This window comes from Pomacea canaliculata, linkage group LG12 (genome assembly GCF_003073045.1).
Source record: "Pomacea canaliculata isolate SZHN2017 linkage group LG12, ASM307304v1, whole genome shotgun sequence".
Classification (NCBI taxonomy): Eukaryota; Metazoa; Mollusca; class Gastropoda; order Architaenioglossa; family Ampullariidae; genus Pomacea; species Pomacea canaliculata.
The window spans coordinates 1,484,996-1,504,199 of record NC_037601.1 but is presented as its reverse complement, the minus strand read 5'-3'; the positions used below and the strand labels follow the sequence as shown (position 1 = coordinate 1,504,199).

At 43.4% G+C, this 19,204-nt stretch overlaps 1 pseudogene; it reads left to right on the top strand.

Annotated features, from left to right (window-relative positions):
- The first annotated feature begins 972 nt into the window (after positions 1–972).
- Positions 973–19,004, top strand: LOC112577297 (annotated as a pseudogene).
- The last annotated feature ends 200 nt before the right edge of the window (positions 19,005–19,204 follow it).

Genomic DNA, 19,204 nt, shown 5'->3' with positions numbered 1-19,204 from the left:
GTTATATTGTCACTAATTAATGATCCCAGTGTAACAGAAGTTATGTGGTCACTAATTATAATGATCCTGGTATAACACGTCGACACTAATACTCCTAGAATGAAAGACATTAACGGTGGAAAAGAAGCATCCAGAATGAGAGGCTTTAACCGACATTTAATTGAGACCTCAGCCTCAGGTGGTAATCACAGTTAGATATCCTAGAAGTGTAAAGTGGAGCCGTCTGGGTGACCACAAAAGATGGTGTGGCACTAGACGGTGTCATTTACTGCCATTAGATGATATGAGTTTTTGATGTAGCTATGTAAAATGAGCAATTGAGCGGAATGCATAACCACCCGGTAAATCAGATGCGGTCACGGTGTGGGTGTGTCAGGCCACAACACTAATTAGTCGGGTGGCTGCTTGGTTATTTGATAAAAAGTTTGTCCACTTTGCTATGTAGCATGAGGGAAAGGGAGGATGAAAAGGGAGATAACCAGTGTATTAAGACCACCCTCCACCACCACTTACCCCCGAGTACAGCTCTAGAAACATCTTGTCACATCGTATGCCCCGAGACGAGATCTGAACCCAAGACCTTTACGACGTCTTGGACTAAAGGCGAGAGACGAGTGCCGTGATCACAGCGCCGCCACACAGCCACCACAAAGCTAACGAACAATCTTGAACTTTGACACGACGTAGAGGTGTCATAAAAGTGCGAACAACTCGTGTAACACAGTTCGACTCGGAGGAGAATGGGAGGGAAAGTCAAGGACATGAAGAGTGACTCTAACCGTCTCTCAGGTCACCCACGTGGATTCCGATAACCGTCTTGACCCCAGACTTGAGTGTTTTGCTGACCCTCGAGCACTCTGTCTAGAACAACATTTCTAACCAGCGACTTTTGTGGGAAATCGCCTTTCTTTCTCTTTGTTCATTTATCTATAGTTTACGATTTCTCTTGTGTTTTAGAACTGTGACACGACGATGAGGAACGGAAAGGACACGGCCCGCCTGGAGCGGAACATGGGTCTGGTGTCTGCATCGCTCTTATCGTCGGCACCATCATCGGTGAGCAGCGCTGCATTTACTGTCGTTCATTTAGTTGACCTCTTTATCGTTTTGTAGCATCGTCTGTAATGTAGTTGTTGTTGTGGCAATGGTGGCCCGTCTTCTTTTAATGTGGGCTTGGCGAGGAATGTTATTGCGGTATGTACATTATTATTATACGAGTATTATTATTGTCGGGTATATGACAGCCACCCGCTTGGCGCCCAAAGACACCCACCCTTATTCCAACAGTTGGTAGGAGCTGCAGTCACAATGGCGGCTACAAGAAGACATGTATAAATAGAAGTATAAATAGTTCTAGCTGTGACGGAAATCACGAACAAACTCCAAAACTAATTGAGATAGACTCTTTTTATATATACTTCTTGTACGTTCATGAAAACAAAAACAAAATACTGATTGAAAAAAAAAGCAATGGAGCAATGGTGGGGTTGAACTCTGGCGACAGTCAAGTGCATGCATTGTTGTGTTGCAGGCTCCGGCATATTCATCAGTCCCAAGGCATGCTGAGGGCTGCGGGTCGGTGGGCTGACCCTCTTTCTGTGGCTGGCCTGTGGAATCTTAGCCACCATGGGTGTGTATACCTCTCTTGCCTCTTGCATGGCGTGGTTGTTTGTCTTTTGTTGTTGTTTTGTTTTTGTCCTGTCGTTGTGTGTGTGAGAGAGAGTTGGCTGTGCGTGCAAGTGTACAAATAAACACACGTGACCAGCCGTGGCTTACTGGTTTAACGCAGCATTAGTGACTACATGATGAACTATAAATAAACCACTTGGGTTGTCAGCTTACGGTGAATTATTATCTGCGTGTCATCACCATCATCATTACTGATGTTGTCAGGGGGCCTATTATTATTATTCGCTGTGTTTTGGCAGGCGCCCTGGTGTACGCAGAACTCGGGACGGCCGTGCCGCTGTCGGGGGAGAACATGCTTACCTGCTGTATACCTTCAACCCCAAAGAGAAGAAAGGTGGGATCGGGAGGGTGCCTGCCTTCCTGTACGACTGGATGGGCTGCTTCATCATTCGCCCCACAATGTTCGCCATCATCTCCCTTGCCTTTGGCCTCTACGTCGTCAAGCCCTTCTTCCCCGACTGCCAGCCCGCCGCAGCTGCTGGTCAAGATGGTCACCGCAGTCGGCATGTGTGAGTAGCTCCTCTTGACTTGCTAAGAGAGACCGTTACGACACTTGACTGTGGAGGAATATTTTGTGAGCAGCATCTTCAGCACACTAGTGCAACCACCACACACACACACGAGGACCACACACAAACGTTGAGCACAAGGACACAAGCGCACACACAAATGGACGACATCCGTCAAGTCTCGTGGGTCTACCTGTGCCCTCCCCTGTGTGCCACTCACCAGATCCTTTCTTGTCCACCGCTATCAGATTTTCAGTTTCGCGTTCACATTCGCAGCTTTCAAGCCTCAAATCTCAGAAATATTTTTCACAATCATCAACTTTTTCCTTAGTTTCTGATTTTTTGTTTGTTTGTTTGTTTGTTCCTGCTTCCCCATGGTGTTAACCGTTTGTTGGCGCGTGCGTTTTGTTGTTTTTTTTTGTTGTTGTATGGTAACTGTTTGTTTGTTTGTTTGTTTGTAGTCGTGTGTGCACACCAGGAAATGTGCTCTACAAATTCAGTGATGATGTGTTTTGTGGGTAGGTGCCATCGTCTGCTAAACTGCCGACAGTGTCGAGCGGCCACCCGACTGCAGAACATCTGCACCTTTGCCAAGCTGCGCGCTCTGCCATCATTGCATTGGCGGCATCGTCGTGCTGGCTCAAGGTAGTGTGTGTGTGTGCGCTTGTGTTTGCGACTGCATGAGAGAGAGAAGGAAAGAAAAGATTTTTGTTTCGCTTCTGGTGGCTGGTAAGACAGATTTATCAACGTCGAAAAACTGGGACCACATCGTGGAATGTGTGTGAAGTAAAGAATTCCCGTTCCAGGAGTTAAAACGTTACATCGCTGTTAGAAGTGTCACTCGGACCACTCAAGATCCGATCTCTCTAGCGATTTGTTCTTTTGCTGCGCGTGCAGGTGACACGGAGAACCTGCAGAACGGCTTTGAGGACACGTCCGACTCCCCCGGCACCGTCGCCATCGCCTTCTACAACGGCTTGTGGGCCTTCGACGGCTGGTGAGTAGCGCTCACTCCACACTCCTCATGGCACTGACACTTTGTCAGCGAGATTTGTCAAGTATTGACAACAACACAAACCGTATGATGACGAGAATAAGCAGCAGTCTTACACTCAGTTCATGTCTTCACAGACGTAGTGACAGCCATTACACATTTGTAGAGGATGGGAGTTCAGGTAGCATGCAGGTAAACGACTTTGTGATACGCATGATTCATGACGTCAGACTACCTTGCACATGGCCCCTAGTCTCCGACAAGGTTTGTAAATAGGTAATGGCGCTCTAACGATGTGTGACACGGGGCTGTGGCAGTAATCGTACGTTTGTCAGTCAGTACCACCACCTGTCGTGTAGTACCCTGACGTACGGGTTACAAAATTACAATTCTAATCGCCGAGGGCGGTCGCCAGAGAGCAATCACGCGCGTCGGTAAATAGCGCACGCGAACAGCTCGTTCTGCGTGACGTAGACAGCACGTCTGTGACCTCACTGGATGTGTAAGACGTGGACAACAGGGCTATGACATCACTGCATGTGTAAGACGTGGACCGCAGGTCTGTGACATCACTGCATGTGTAAGACGTGGACCGCAGGTCTGTGACATCACTGCATGTGTAAGACGTGGACCGCAGGTCTGTGACATCACTGCATGTGTAAGACGTGGACCGCAGGTCTGTGACATCACTGCATGTGTAAGACGTGGACCGCAGGTCTGTGACATCACTGTTTGCGTAAGACGTGGCCGCAGGTCTATGACATCACTGCATGTGTAAGACGTGGACCGCAGGTCTGTGACATCACTGTTTGCGTAAGACGTGGACCGCAGGTCTGTGACATCACTGTTTGCGTAAGACGTGGACCGCAGGTCTGTGACGTGGACATCAGAATGTCTAGAGGCGACAGCTCGCTCCTTGTCACTGAGACGCCTTGTGCCATAACACGTTCGCCAGTTTTGTCAAACGGGTAGCAGTCCACCCTTCAAGTCACATGGCGCTGTTGTAGGCACCGAATGGCGTAGGCGGAGCGGGGTGTTGGTGTTAATGGCGGTGGTGAAGACGAGAGTGGAGGGGGGACGAACAAAGACGAGAGAGAGAAAATTAACCAGATGAGACGAGCGCTGACTGCCATTGTGCTCCTTGCATACATCCTTGTTACCGACTGACAGAAAGATTTATAATAGAAAAAAAAACCCATTTATATTTATTAATGGCAGTCAGGTAGGAGGCGGCAATGTGTGGGCATACCGCAAGGGCTCAGAGAGAGGGGTAGGTAAGGGGCGGAGTTCAGGCTATGTAGACAGTAAACAAAAAGTAAGCAGAGCCGTCCTTACAGGATACTACCCGTTCTTATTCCTGGTGTCAGATAACCACCCTCATTGAATTTCTAACTGCTCTACTCACAGGTTAGGAACAAATCCTGACATTTTTCTTGCACATTACCAATCAACTATTTTGGTGGGATGGCGGTCTGGAAGCAGACAGGGCGGTGTGCAGGTGTTTATTTTAAGACTGTATCTGTTGCATAAGAGTTCCACAGCTTGGAACTGCTCTTGATTTTTTTATTTTTTAGATTCAGGAAAAGAAAAAATAAAACCATTACTGTGCTTTAGGTAAAAATTTGAAATTGTAAAGGCAGACCATAAGATGAAAAGGCATCAACGAAAACACACTTCATTACCAAAAAATCAAAATAAAACAGAGCAATGATCAGAAGTACATTATATCAAAAACCTTGAAACTTGGTTTTGGAGACTAGATTCAAACAACAAAGTTGATGGAAGCTAGTCTCCAATAAACTAATATCTTAACAGAAGATGCAGTAGTACATGCCCCCTTGATAGATATGAGCTCGCTCTGTAATGTCAGAACCGCAGTAATCAGTAATGCGACACTATTTTTAATTGTTCACCGAAGCACTGGTTGTTTGTGCTTTATAAAATAAATCAATTGTTCATTATTTGTGTTATGGTGTACCACATAACTCTCTGTTGTCTGCTCCCCTTCATCCTATTTATCTACCTTGGGTCTTAGGAACAGTCTGAATTTTGTGACTGAAGAGCTGAAAAATCCCAGCAGGTAATTTTTAATTTTTTTCTCACTTTTTATTGCCGTTGTTGCACAATAGTTTGTGAGCTCTGCTCACATGTTTGACATATATTGTGTACTGCTTTTACTGCTAACAGATGTGCATTTAATGTTTTGCCAGACAAAATGTGTTTGTGACATAATAATCTACTTAGATAAGTGTATATATGTGACATAATAGTTTACACAGATTTTAGAATGAAACCTCTAGGCATTATGCTTAGTTTGCTATTTTGATTAACTCAGTCATGGTGGCCTCGATAGATAACGCTTATAACATTTTACTTGCACACAAAAAAACTATGATAGTAATTTTTTCTTTAAAAAGTGCTTTTAAGTAATCATGCCAGCACAAAACATGCTGTTGCAGTATCAGGAAGAATAATTTCCCAACCCATAACCCTACTTTAAATCTAAGCATACTGTACTCGTTGTAGCTGACCCATTTATGACATTGGTTGTTAGCTGATTATATAGAGATGAAGTTCTCTGGAGAATTGATTTCTTTTTGAAGGCATCAGTTCCTTCTCTTGAATAGGCTATAATTCTGGAGCAAAATTTTAAAAATATTCTCGTAAACTAGCCACAGAATGTCAATTTTGTGCATCCTTCTGGAACTGGCATTGCAGAACATCCTGATTGTTTTAAACCTATTGTAATAAAACATACCATTGTTTTGTATTATATGTTGAATTCTGCTTGGAGCTTAAATGTCTAGCAGCTCATGCTAACCTAAAGTCTATTAACAAATAGATTATAGTTCCCCCAGTAGCAACAAGCTTTGGGATGTAGATATTCTGGGTAGCCGCTATCACAGAGTGACTAAATAAAAGGTTATGCGGACTATAGAGACACCAACTTATGTTAGCACTGAAGCCTGCACACATAGCATGCAAAGGTCTACGTTAGATGTGCTTTTATATTTACCATTCAGTATAGTACTTTATGTTTATGAGATCTGTGTGAGATCTGTATGTATGTTCTCACTTTTTACCCTACAGTATTTACTTAATGTCTGTGTGCTGTCATAATGTGTGGCTGAATACCTGCCCACCCAGAATTTTGACTGTGTAACTGAATGCCTGTCCCCAGAAATCTGCCACTGTCCATCGTTATTGGCATCCCACTGGTCACTGGTTGCTACGTGCTGGCCAACATTGGGTACTTTGCTGTACTGAGCAAGGCTGAGATCCTGGCCTCGCATGCTGTAGCAGTAGTAAGGTTAATTCTGCAGCCACTGTCTCTTGTGGCATTTCATGGGACGACGACTACTACCATTCTGACAATGACAATCAGAAGAATGTGTGTGTGTGTGAACACATAAGTACAGATTGTGGTTATGTGTGTGCATCTGTTTTGTTTTTTTTTAAATCATAGATGTAAAGAGGCATGTAGGAGGCCACGATCATTTTGTGATTTGACTGCAAGTGTGTGATTGGTGATTGTTGAGAAAGTTGAGAAATTTGTAGCCATCATTAAGATATCACTTGTCAAATCAATAGTTATTCTATTCCATGTATGATCATTTAATAGAATTATAAAGTTTTTTTTATTTTTAAAGGCAATGTTTTGTTCCCATATCACTTTATTGTGAGACTGATGTTGTCACACAAATGTACATGTTACGAAATTGAGTATTTTTAGTTTGACGAGGCCTTGGCGGAAGTGGCGATGTCAAGGCCAGGGCGTACTGCGTCTTAATTTTTTTATATTTTTTTTATTTTGCATTTTTAGCATTTTTGAAGGGATCTATAAAAAGCTGGGGTAGACCTAGGTGGTCGTTATTCGATTTTTCTGAGTTGTTAGTAGTACTCTGTGTGAGTTGGAAGTAGTACTCTGTGTGAGTTGGAAGTAGTACTCTGTGTGAGTTGAAAGTAAGAGGATATGAGTAGCCTGTGTGGCAGTCCGCTGATTATGTGGTTATAACGTTGAGTTGTTGAACATTGAAATAATACTGAGAAATATTACAGTGTGAGCCGCTGTATACGTGTTCTATCTTGTGTTCAACGGATGACTGAAGTGACTTTGTACAGGAAAGTGTGACACCGCAGATTTTCAGATCTTTAAACGAGCCAAGTTACCGCTACAGTCGTAACATCTGGGGGCCTGTCCGGGGATCTGCACCGTCATCGTTTCCGTGCAAAGAAGCTGCTGTAGAAAGGACAAGAGAACTGTGAGTGAATCTTTTTGAGTTGAGTATACAGCCATGGAAGTTACGAAGGAGCTAGTGAAGTTAGGCAAAGAATTAGGCCTGGAGAGAGAAGAGTTAAAAGTGTTTGTAGAACAGAAGGAGAGGGAAAGAGAGCAGAAACAGATGGAGAGAGAACAAAGAGAGAGGGAGAGAGAAGAAAGAGCTGCAGAGCGAGAACTACGGAAATTACAACTGGAACATGAAGAGAGAGAAAGACAACGCGTGCATGAATTAGAGATGGCGCGTCTGAGGCCAGCAGTCACCATGTCGGAGGTGTCTGTGAAGTGTGAGAGGCCAAAGTTGCCGAAATTTGTTGACGGAAAAGACAGTATGGACAGTTATTTACAACGGTTCGAGCGCCATGCTGAGCTGTCTAGTTGGCCACGAAGTGAGTGGGCGGTGTCGCTCAGTGCGTTACTGTCGGGGCATGCACTGGACATTTATTCACGCATGCCGACAGAAGCAGTTCAAGACTATTATCAGTTGAAGCAAGCGTTGTTGAGTGGATATGACTTCACGGAGAACGGCTTTAGGCGACGTTTCCGTGCAAGTAAACCAGAGAAAGGGGAGAGCCCCGAGCAGTTTACAGAAAGGTTAAGAGCATACCTTTATAGATGGATTGAGGCAGCGGGGGCAGAAGACGGACTTCGACGGTCTGTTGTATATAGTACTCAAAAGAGCAGTTCTCGAAGCCTGCCCCAAAGACTTGGCAGTCTTCTTACAGCAGCAAGAAGACCAAAGCCTAAAAGCATTGTCAAATGCTGCGACAAGATACCTGCAGTCGCAAGGCAGAGAGTTCACAGCCAGGTTAAGAGGGTCCCTGTCTGCAGCCGACACGGCCCAGAACACCACATCTGCCCAGCGCAGCCAAGGTTACGATCGGCATCAAGGCAACGAGCTGCGGTGTTATTCCTGCGGTGGAAGGGGTCACAAAGCCATGGCGTGCCCGAGCAACTCGATGAGACATTCAACCAGCCGCCAAACATTGGAGGGAAACACACGACGGACTCCGCAACCGTCGAATCGTCGTCCTGTGATGTCAGCAAACGTGGCCATTTGTGAGGGAGATAGCCAAGGGCCAAGCTATGAAGGCCGACGACAACACACGATCGCTACTGACAGCACGACCCAGAACGAGCGGCACACTCCAGTGGTAGACTGTGCTTTTGCCGTGAGAACGACCGGCGACATTGGTAATATGCCGGTGTCACGCGGACAGGTGGGAGGTAACAACGTCACCGTGTTGAGGGACACTGGGTGTTCTGGAGTCGTCATCCGGAAAGACCTTGTGTTAGAAGGCCAGTTCACGGGTAACAGCTCGAGGCTCAGATGCTGCCACGGGCATAGTCAGGATGTGCTGACTGCTGATGTTGAAATATCATCGCCGTATTTCAGTGGCCAGGTGAATGCAGTATGCCTCGATAACCCGCCATATGATCTGATCATCGGCAACATTGAAGGCGCTAGAGCCGCTGATGACCCTGACCCAGAGTGGGAACACACATGTGCTGTAATGACTAGAGCACAGGCGGCCAAAGAAAAAGTAAAAACCCAAGCTTTAGCTGTCATACCGAACGTGAGAATGCCTGACATTGATAAAGAAGAACTCATTCGGATGCAGCGAGATGACCCGACACTGGATCAGTGTCGCAAGCAGGTCGCCAAGTACACAGAAGATGACGAAAAGATCAGGTTTGAGGAGAAAGGAGGGGTGTTGTACCGCATATTCCGCCAGCGAAACTTCCATAATGGGCAGCCGGTCCGCCAAGTGCTAGTCCCAGCTCCCTTACGGCGGTCAGTGATGGACGTCGCACATTCATCCATCATGGGTGGTCATTTAGGTGTCAGGAAGACTTTGGACAAAGTCACGGCAGCCTTTTACTGGCCTGGCATCTCCGGGGATGTAACCCGCTTTTGCCAGTCTTGCGATGCCTGTCAGAAAACGGTGCATAAAGGCAAGGTGGCTAAAGTACCTTTACAGAAGATGCCGCTGATTGATGTGCCTTTTAAGCGGGTAGCGGTAGACCTCATAGGTGAGATTAAGCCCGCCAGCGAGTCAGGACATAGGTATATCCTGACGCTAGTTGACTACGCAACCAGGTACCCAGAAGCGGTCCTCTGAAGAAGATCGATACTGAGACAGTCGCTGAAGCCTTGATTGGAATATTCAGCCGCCTTGGAGTGCCAGAAGAAATACTTAGCGATTTGGGACCGCAGTTTGTGTCTGAATGCATGAAAGAGGTCTCCAGGCTCCTCAGCATTCGCCAGATTACCACCACCCCATACCACCCGATGTGTAATGGACTTGTCGAGAGATTCAACGGTACCCTTAAGGCCATGCTAAGAAAACTGTGCCGCGACCAGCCTAGACAGTGGGACCGATACGTCAACGCACTGCTGTTCGCTTATCGGGAGGTCACCCAAGAGGCTACGGGTTTTTCACCTTTTGAACTGTTATTTGGACGAACCATACTAGGTCCCATGCACATTTTGAAGGAGCTATGGACCAAGGAGGTCAACGAACCCGAAATTCGGAACAGCTATCAATATGTATTCGAGCTGCGGGAAAGGTTGGAAGAAACCTTACAGCTAGCGATGACTGAACTAGAGAAGGCTCAAGGAAAGGCCAAGCATTTCTATGATCGGAAGACGAAGAACAGAACGTTCAAGCCCGGCGACAGAGTCCTAGTGTTACTACCCTCAGACCACAATAAACTGTTAATGCACTGGAAAGGTCCGTTTGCAGTGCGAAACGTCAAGGGCCTGAACGACTATGTCGTGTTTATAAAAGGAAAGGAGAAGGTGTTCCACGCCAATCTGCTCAAGCGGTACATAGAGAGAGATCCAGATAGAGCGGCTGAAAACATTACCGAGATAGCAATCGCTTCGATTGCTAATGGGCCGCCAAGCTTGAGCAACTCGGCATCATGTCAAGTGGCCACCATCACGAGTGATGAAGATGGGTGTGTCGAGGACGGGGGTGAGGACCTCCTCGAACTGGGAGACATACACCATGGTGAGTCGGTGGACCAACCTGGTTTACGGGCTCAATCTGTCCAGCCAACAGCGGGCAGAGCTACAAGAACTAGTGAGACAACATAGCTGTATCTTTACGGACGTACCGGGAAAAAACTAACCTCATCCAGCACGAGATACGATTAACGTCAGACGTGCCGGTCAGATCAAAGCCTTACCCCGATACCATATGCTACCAGGGAGTCTTTGAAGAAGGATATCGAGGAAATGCTGCGTTTGGGAATTATTCGGGAGTCCAAGTCACCCTACGCGTCGCCAGTTGTGGTAGTGAGAAAGAAAGATGGAAGCAACAGTGTGCGTCGACTTCAGGAAACTTAATAAACTTACCCACTTGGACCCAGAGCCCATGCCGACGCCGGCTGATCTGTTCCGACAGCTGAGCGGTGACAGATTCTTTACGAAATCGATTTAAGCAAGGGTTATTGGCAAGTGACCATACCCGAAGAGGACATCCAGAAAACAGCGTTCGTGACACCCGATGGTGTATACGAATTTTTGAGAATGCCGTTTGGAATGAAAAATCAGGTGCAACATTGAGGAGGGGTTTAAAAAGATATTAGACGACTTGGAGGGTATCGTGCACTACTCCGACGATATACTGGTTCACACTCAGACTTGGGAAGATCATCTCCGCGTGATCCGCGTGCTGCTTGATCGCATCGTCGAGAACAACCTGACTGCCAGGCCTAGTAAGTGTATACTCGGCACTGATGACGTAGACTTCATAGGGCATCGTCTTAAGAGCGGAGTGAAAGGAGTGCACGAGGACAATGTCAAGAAGGTGAGAGATGCACCAAGGCCACAAAATAAGAAGCAGTTACGTTCCTTCCTTGGCCTGGCATCCTTTTACCGGGAGTATATGCCTCACTTCGCAGCCGTGACGGCACTCTCACGGACCTTCTAAAGAAAGGACAGCCCAATTCACTCGAGTGGGGTGAAGCGCAAGAGCGGGCATTTGTTACTGTCAAAACATTCTGACCAGTGACCCGGTGCTGCAGCTCCCAGATCCTTCTAAGATGTACGTTTTAAGCACAGATGCATCAGATACAGGATTGGGGCGGTTCTGATGCAGGAACACGAAGGAAAGTTATTCCCTGTTTGCTACGCAAGCAGAAAGCTGAATGGGGCTGAGAGAAGATACTCCACTATCGAAAAGGAGTGTTTAGCCATCGTGTGGGCGGTGAGGAAATTCCGGTTATACCTAGAAGGAGTTAGGTTTACCATACGGACAGACCACAACCCTCTCACCTATTTGAACACTGCACGATTTGAGAACAATAGGGTGATGAGGTGGACCTGTTTTTTGCAGAATTTTGACGTGCATTTTGACTCTGTAAAGGATCTGACAATGTTGGTGCTGATTTCTTGAGCCGGGTTGGCTCAAAGAAACTGAACTGAGCTGAATATAACTACAATCCGATGAAGGATACTGTGATTAGCAATTACATGTGTGAAGTTTTGTTAAGTAGCTTTATTGTTAAGAGACTGGTTAGTTTTGATGTGAGGAGAGATCATGCTTTAATTTGTTTTTTGGTTGAGAAGATGGATGATACCTTAAAATGTTTGTTTTATTTGTATGTTTGTAGAAGAAAGTCCCTGCGGAGTTTTCTTCTTGAAGTGGAGGGTATGTTACGAAATTGAGTATTTTTAGTTTGACGAGGCCTTGGCGAAGTGGCGATGTCAAGGCCAGGGCGTACTGCGTCTTAATTTTTTATATTTTTTTTTATTTGCATTTTTAGCATTTTTGAAGGGATCTATAAAAAGCTGGGTAGACCTAGGTGGTCGTTATTCGATTTTTCTGAGTTGTTAGTAGTACTCTGTGTGAGTTGGAAGTAGTACTCTGTGTGAGTTGGAAGTAGTACTCTGTGTGAGTTGAAAGTAAGAGGATATGAGTAGCCTGTGTGGCAGTCCGCTGATTATGTGGTTATAACGTTGAGTTGTTGAACATTGAAATAATACTGAGAAATATTACAGTGTGAGCCGCTGTATACGTGTTCTATCTTGTGTTCAACGGATGACTGAAGTGACTTTGTACAGGAAAGTGTGACACCGCAGATTTTCAGATCTTTAAACGAGCCAAGTTACCGCTACAGTCGTAACAGTACACATGCAGGTAGATACAGTAGATATAAAGTTATATAAGCAAGTAGACTTTGGAAGTGGTACTTATACGGACTAGTGTTTTTGTTGCTGAACAGAGATGGGGGGACCTGCTGCTCGGGCCTATGTCCTGGCTGATGCCAGCATTTGTCGTCGTCTCCACCCTGGGTGCTGCAAATGGCTGTCTCTTCTCTAGTGCCAGGTGACTGCACATTTCTAGCGCTAGATTTGATGTGTTGCATCTTATGTTTGTATAGTCTGTCATGTCTTCAGGAAGGCTTCTCAGCCCTTAGAGTGTGTGGATGTGGCTGTTGCTCAAGAAACATACTCTGTAATATAGGAGAAAATATTTAACTTTTTTGTCTGTAGGAGATTTATGGTATACTCAGTGTTGTCTATAGAAGACTTAATAGTATAATAGTGTAGTATAATAATAGTGCTTTGTGTAGGAAACATATTCTGTATATTCAATGGTACTGATGGGATAGCATAAATATGCTTAGTACATGTATTTCCTATAGAGTGTGAAAGGTACATTCAGTGTTCGCAGTGAGAGACTGCATGTGTACTCTGTGTTGTCTCTCGGAGACTTGGATGAATCTGGTGTATTCTGTAAGATGCTTTAAGCCTGTTGTCTGAGATACTCTAGGTCTGTCTAGTTTTTGTTGGGGATTATAGATATACTTAGTGTAGGTAGGTAGTGTGTAGGTATAAAGATGACTAGGTTTGATCATTGCTGTCTACACAAGATTGTATTTACACAGCATTCTTGCTGTTTAGGTTGGCATATGCTGCAGGCAGAGACCAGCATTTTCCGTCTGTGCTTGGCTTTATCAACATCAGGTGGTTGACACCTGTACCAGCCACTCTTTTCACAGTGAGTGATCTGTTTTGACAGCTCTGTAGGTCTAGTCAGCATATGCACAGTGAGTTACCTGTCTACAATGTTGTGACTTATTGCAATAGAGAGATACCCCGGTTTAAATACTTTCATGCTGCTCAGATATGAAGCTAGTCTCAACCCTCAGTGCTTGACTTTCTCATCACTAGCTACCTTTGCACAGCAAATTGAGTGTTCAGGACATCAGAACGAAATTATGTTGATGAGAGAACGGCAGTTGAAGTGATTAGCATAGTGTCAAAGTTTGCACAGTCAAATAGCATCATTGCCTAACCTGAGTTGCTATTGTCACATCTACAAAACTTGCATGGAGTAATTGCTTAGAGTAACTGCTCAGAGTAATTGCTCAGAGAAATTGTTCAGCAGTAGCACTCATTCCAATCTTGCATGTGAGCAGAAACAAGATGACATGTGTTTTGTGCAGATTATCATTGCTTTAATCCTCATCATACCTGGTGACCTTGGTTTGCTTATCGACATCTTCATCTTTGCATCTTGGCTTTTCTATGGGTGGACAACATTGTCTCTACTTATACTAAGATACAGGGAACCAAATCTACCCAGGCCTTATAAGGTAGGTACTACCCTGTAGTATTGCCTCATGCTAGTGGGTCTTTTTTTGAGTTCTCCTCCTTTCTGTGTATTTGTGTGTGTGCATGCATGCGCACACAGGATGAACATACCTGTACACCATTTAATTTGACTTGTGCAGCCATGTGCTCTTTTTTCTGTGTTCTAGATGCAAATGTGTGTTAACATTTTGATTTTTGTTAGTGCCACTATTTGCGCTTTTTTCTCTCCGTGTTTAAAATTTGGTGCCACTGATTCAGAATGGCAGACATGTAAACAAATTGCAGTGCAAGGCGCTTAGAAGGCCATCCACCTCAAAGCTCAGTTTTTTCATTCATTTCAAGTCACACACTACAACAAGTGGTTTCAGTTCTCCCCCCTCCACACAAGTGATTTTGCACTGTTTATAGCCATCTTTTCATATATTTACAGTCACCTGCCTTGCCTCAGTGCTAAGATTTTGACCTGCTTTCACTGTTTGAAATTGCTGATTGAATCGATAAAATTTAATCAGACAGGAAGTCTACTGAATTGCAACATTACTTGGGATCTCTTAAGACCAAGTCTATTAGTACTGTTGATTGGATTGTTATTACCTGCATACCAGTCTAGTGCCTTTTAAGTATTGCTATGTGCAACAATAATTTGGCAGTAACAGCCACATTGTACAAGAAATGTAGCAAGAAATAAAATAATAGAGATTTATTTGATGCATTTATACTACAGGAGTATTTTGATGGGTGTGACATGCTGTGCAGCTAATAGTATTGTAGGCCTCAACTGCTTGCTAATGAAGTTCTTGTTTTACATCTAGAATTAACAGAGATTTATTTGATGCATTTATTTGATGCATGCATAGCAGCATTGTAGGCCTCAGTTACTTGCAGATGAAGTTCTTGTTTTAGGTGCCCATCGTGGTTCCCATCATTGTGCTGCTGGCCTGTGTGTACCTGCTGTTAGCTCCCATCATTCGAGATCCTGCAGGCAGTGGGTCATATACTCTCCTTTTCCTTGTAATTGGACTGATAGTTTATGTCCCTGCAGTTGCCATGAACATCAGGATACCAGGTGCAGGTGAGCGTTTGCTCCTGTTTTGACATTTTCTTTGACTGCCTTGTCATCAAACTTGTGCAGTGCACTTTTGGCTAGAAATCTCAAATTTTGCACTCCTCTTTGAAGTAGATAAATTGTTTTCAGTGATTTCTGTTAGTTATTACTTTTCATTTTTTGTGTGCATTTTCATTTTTGTTTTTTGGCTTGTAACTGGAAAACTGAAAAGTGTTACTCCCTTATCTTTAGGGAAATAGTATTTCATTCAGAGCTTAACTGATTTGAACAAAATATTGCACCCTGCCAGACCTTGAGATTTTTACTTGAAAGCAAGAGAGAAGCTAATGAAGAGAAATACTTCCCCCATGGAGCTGTCACCACAGGTAATAGGTACAGTGGCAGATCTTCCTTCACAGGCATGTACTGGACAATATGTCTGGTAACCTAAGTGCTGTGGACTGCATAGGACACTACATGGGTTTAAATATACTAGACTGTCTGCAGTCAGCCAATCAGGGCTAGCATATTGTGAAGTTGAAAGCTGTTAACATCCAGAACCACAGAAAGTTGAAGATGAATCAGGCAACAGTATACTTAAGTGTGTTATTTGTTTACAGTGTTTGGTTTGTTTGTTTTTTTAACTACAAAAGTCATTGATCCTGGACCCCCACCTGCTTAGAGCCTATAAGCCTCAAACACAACAAAGCATAACGCTTGAGATTTTGCACCTCAGTCAGTATGAAACCACATGAAAGGCTCACATTGTCTGATCTTCCTTGTTACTTTGATGTTAAGAGTGGAAGCTCATTCACAAACGCCTCATTTTAGCAGTTGATGCAGAAAATTCATCTGCTAGCAGTCCAGTAATTAAGCATCCGGGGTAGCTAGTGTTTTGTGTGAAAGTATTTTGTGGTAAAATGCTTGTTGAGTTAAAGTTGTGGCTGTGATCAAACCAGAGTTTGTTCTGTGTTTCAGTGCAATTGACCACATTCCTACAGAAACTTCTCTACATTGTGCCTTCAGTCAACAGTAATGCTGACAGTGACAAAACAGAACACTAGCTCTTCCTCAGATCTGCTTTCAAGAAAAAAAAAAAGGTGGCATTCTCGCATAATGTTTAAAATATCCACAACTTGTTGTCATTGCATTGGTTTTTGTATGCTTCCCTTCCTTTTAAACACATCTTTATCGGTGCCTCAACAAAAGCCACAAACTGTTTTGGGATATTATCTGCTGCAGTTTACTGCAGTTTTTGTTTTATTTTCCTATTGATCCAATATTTTGTCTACAAATCCAGCCCTCCACAGCATGCTTGTAATAATGTGCAGTTTGTTGATCTTTACACTGACTACAACATAAATACAATAGAAAACAACTGTTTTCACAAAGGAAGAATGCAGAGTGAACCTGATTCGCAGCCATGAGCTGTACTGGGTGAGAGGAGAACCTGAAGCAGATGAAAATACTGCCTGTGTGAGTGTGACTGATCTGTCATACCTTGAATGAAGTTGCTTGATTGGCTTAGCTTTCCCAGTTGTACCAACACACATTGCCTATGTATTTATGTTTTAAAGCTGACAAATTTTGAACCATTACATTTACCATAGCTGTGATTTGTTTGTTCTAAAGTCTAAACCTTTTCTTGTAAGAAATTTATGTCCATGGAATGCATACATTTGAATTTAATTTAAAAATTTTTGTAGCAAGAGGCAAGGGTTGAGAATATCACACAATGATAAAACTATGGTCAAGCATGCTTAAAAAGCCAGGACCTGGTGTACCGTGGTTTAGCAGGTCCCTCAATAGAAATTATAGCTTACATATTGTAATTGCACCCATATCACAGACCGTAGATGCCGGTGGTGCTGAGCTTACAGCTGCAAGGTTTTCCGGCTGCCTTGCCTGATGAGAGAGCAGCATGTGTGTAGCATATGGTGAAGGTTTTGCTTCTGGTGTTTTTCTAGTTTTGTTTTGTGCATGTTTTACTGAACAGTTTACATGTGAATGCATTTAAAAATTGCATGTAAATAGTCTTTCTGATGTGTGTACCAGTGTGCAGGCTTGAGCTCAATGCACAAACTCATGAGTGTGTGGGTGTGGCATGTGCTTGCTTATTGTCAGACACTGTGGTCTCTTGAGTTCTCACACTGACAGCAGATGGAGGCTTTTGTTCACCTTAACTATTTTTTTTAAATAATAATTGTGGCAATACCTTATCTTCACATACAGTACAAATGTCTCACACATTGACCAGCTCTGCCAGTCAGAATATTTAGAACATGCAGGCTGCTTGTGATCAAACCATGAGCACAAGCGACTCCTCTCTGCAGTTGATCACTTTCACATTCACCCATAAACAGTTGATCATTTTTGCACATGGGGAAACCAGGTGCTGTTACAGCCTTTCAGCCCATTTGGTCTTTTTCCTGGTAGTAATTCGTGGTAGCAAGTACAAAGGAAATGGTTGATTTGACTGGTGTGAATGGGTATGTGTGTGCTTGTTAAATACATTTTACATGCTTGCACAATATGTGGTGGAAGTTTTTTTAACATTTTTTGTTAATGTTTTAAAATGTAGACCACATTTTCACACAATATTTTATGAATTTGTTGTCAGGGCATATGGAGTTTGGTGTTTTTTTGACAGTGTAATGCTGCATGTTTGTGGACATGTGTAGTTGAAATTTTCAATGTTAACTTTTTTTAAGTGTGTATAAAAAGATTTCCATGAACTTTTTTGTGTTCTTGTGGAAAGTCTTATGAACATTTTCCTCTGCATTGTATGTAAATGATTTATAACTTTTGCTTGGAGACAGCAAAGTCCAAGCTATGACAAAATTATCACACAAAGAAATTCAGATGGAAAATTAATTGCGGCAATAAAATGATTCTTAAATTTAACAGTTTTGTTTAGGTAGTAATTTTACACCCGTGTCTTGGCTTTCTTTGTGTTACAGTATTGCTGAGGCTTGTTGTTGCTTGTTTGGTAGTAAACAGCAGCTTTAACCCTCAACTCTTAATTTGTACTTTGCTACCTTTGCAGTTGACAACTAGTTTTGCTTCAGATGTTTTAGATTGTGTGTGTGTTGTGCTTTTTACATAGCCCTCCTTTGCTTTGAGCAATGTCATGGTGGCTACTAGCAGCATATTTTCACAGGGAAAGAATAGCAGGTAATATGCAAATCTTGGGATAAACTAAAATATGTTTATAGTTTTATATGTTTTCATTTACCTCAAGGATTTGCATTAGGAGCTCATCATCTGAAGATGATGCAGTTTGTTTCCTATAAGATACAAGTATGCACGCCTACAGACATCAGGTTAACTAATGTCTTCATGTCTTGAGGAGGAAGAACAAAAGCTGTATCACATAGTTCACTAGGTCTTGACAGTGGAGCTGATCAAGAACTGGGGCACAAAATAGGCAAAGGAGATAACATCCATTTTTTTGTAAAAATGAATCACCGCCCTCTTCTTGCTGTGATGGATAGGAACTGTATGTCAAATTTGTAGTGAATAGCTCAATCACATGGACACCAAGGACATTTTTTTTTTTTGCAGTTGGTAAGACTCATTCTAGATACATGCTACAGTTTCTGCACAATATAGAATGTGTACATTTTCAAACTGCTTGGCAGGGTATGTGTTCCTAATTTTAATACCTCCATGTAGCCAGACAATTTTGTCTTTAGCTCATCATAAATATCTACCAGTATCTTTTACCTTTTCAATGCTGGTTGGTGTTGTACAAATGTCATTTGGATTGGTAGACAATGGTACAAATGTCATTACCTATGATAATAGGATGTACTGAACTGTGCCCCTCACAAGTGAGGAAAAGGGAATGTTTTAAGAATTAAAAATTGTTCACTTTATATAGTTGTCTACATTTAAAATATTGGCAGGTCTTGCTCATTGCTTGAAAGCTATACAGCACTAAATGTTATCTGTAACCTGCATCCATAACAACAATAATTACCAAACATTGTATGTGTATGCTTTAGCTATATGTGTAGTTAAGGTTTTCTTAACCTGAAGGAGTTAGCAGGGGATGAGCCAACCGTGTACAACATAT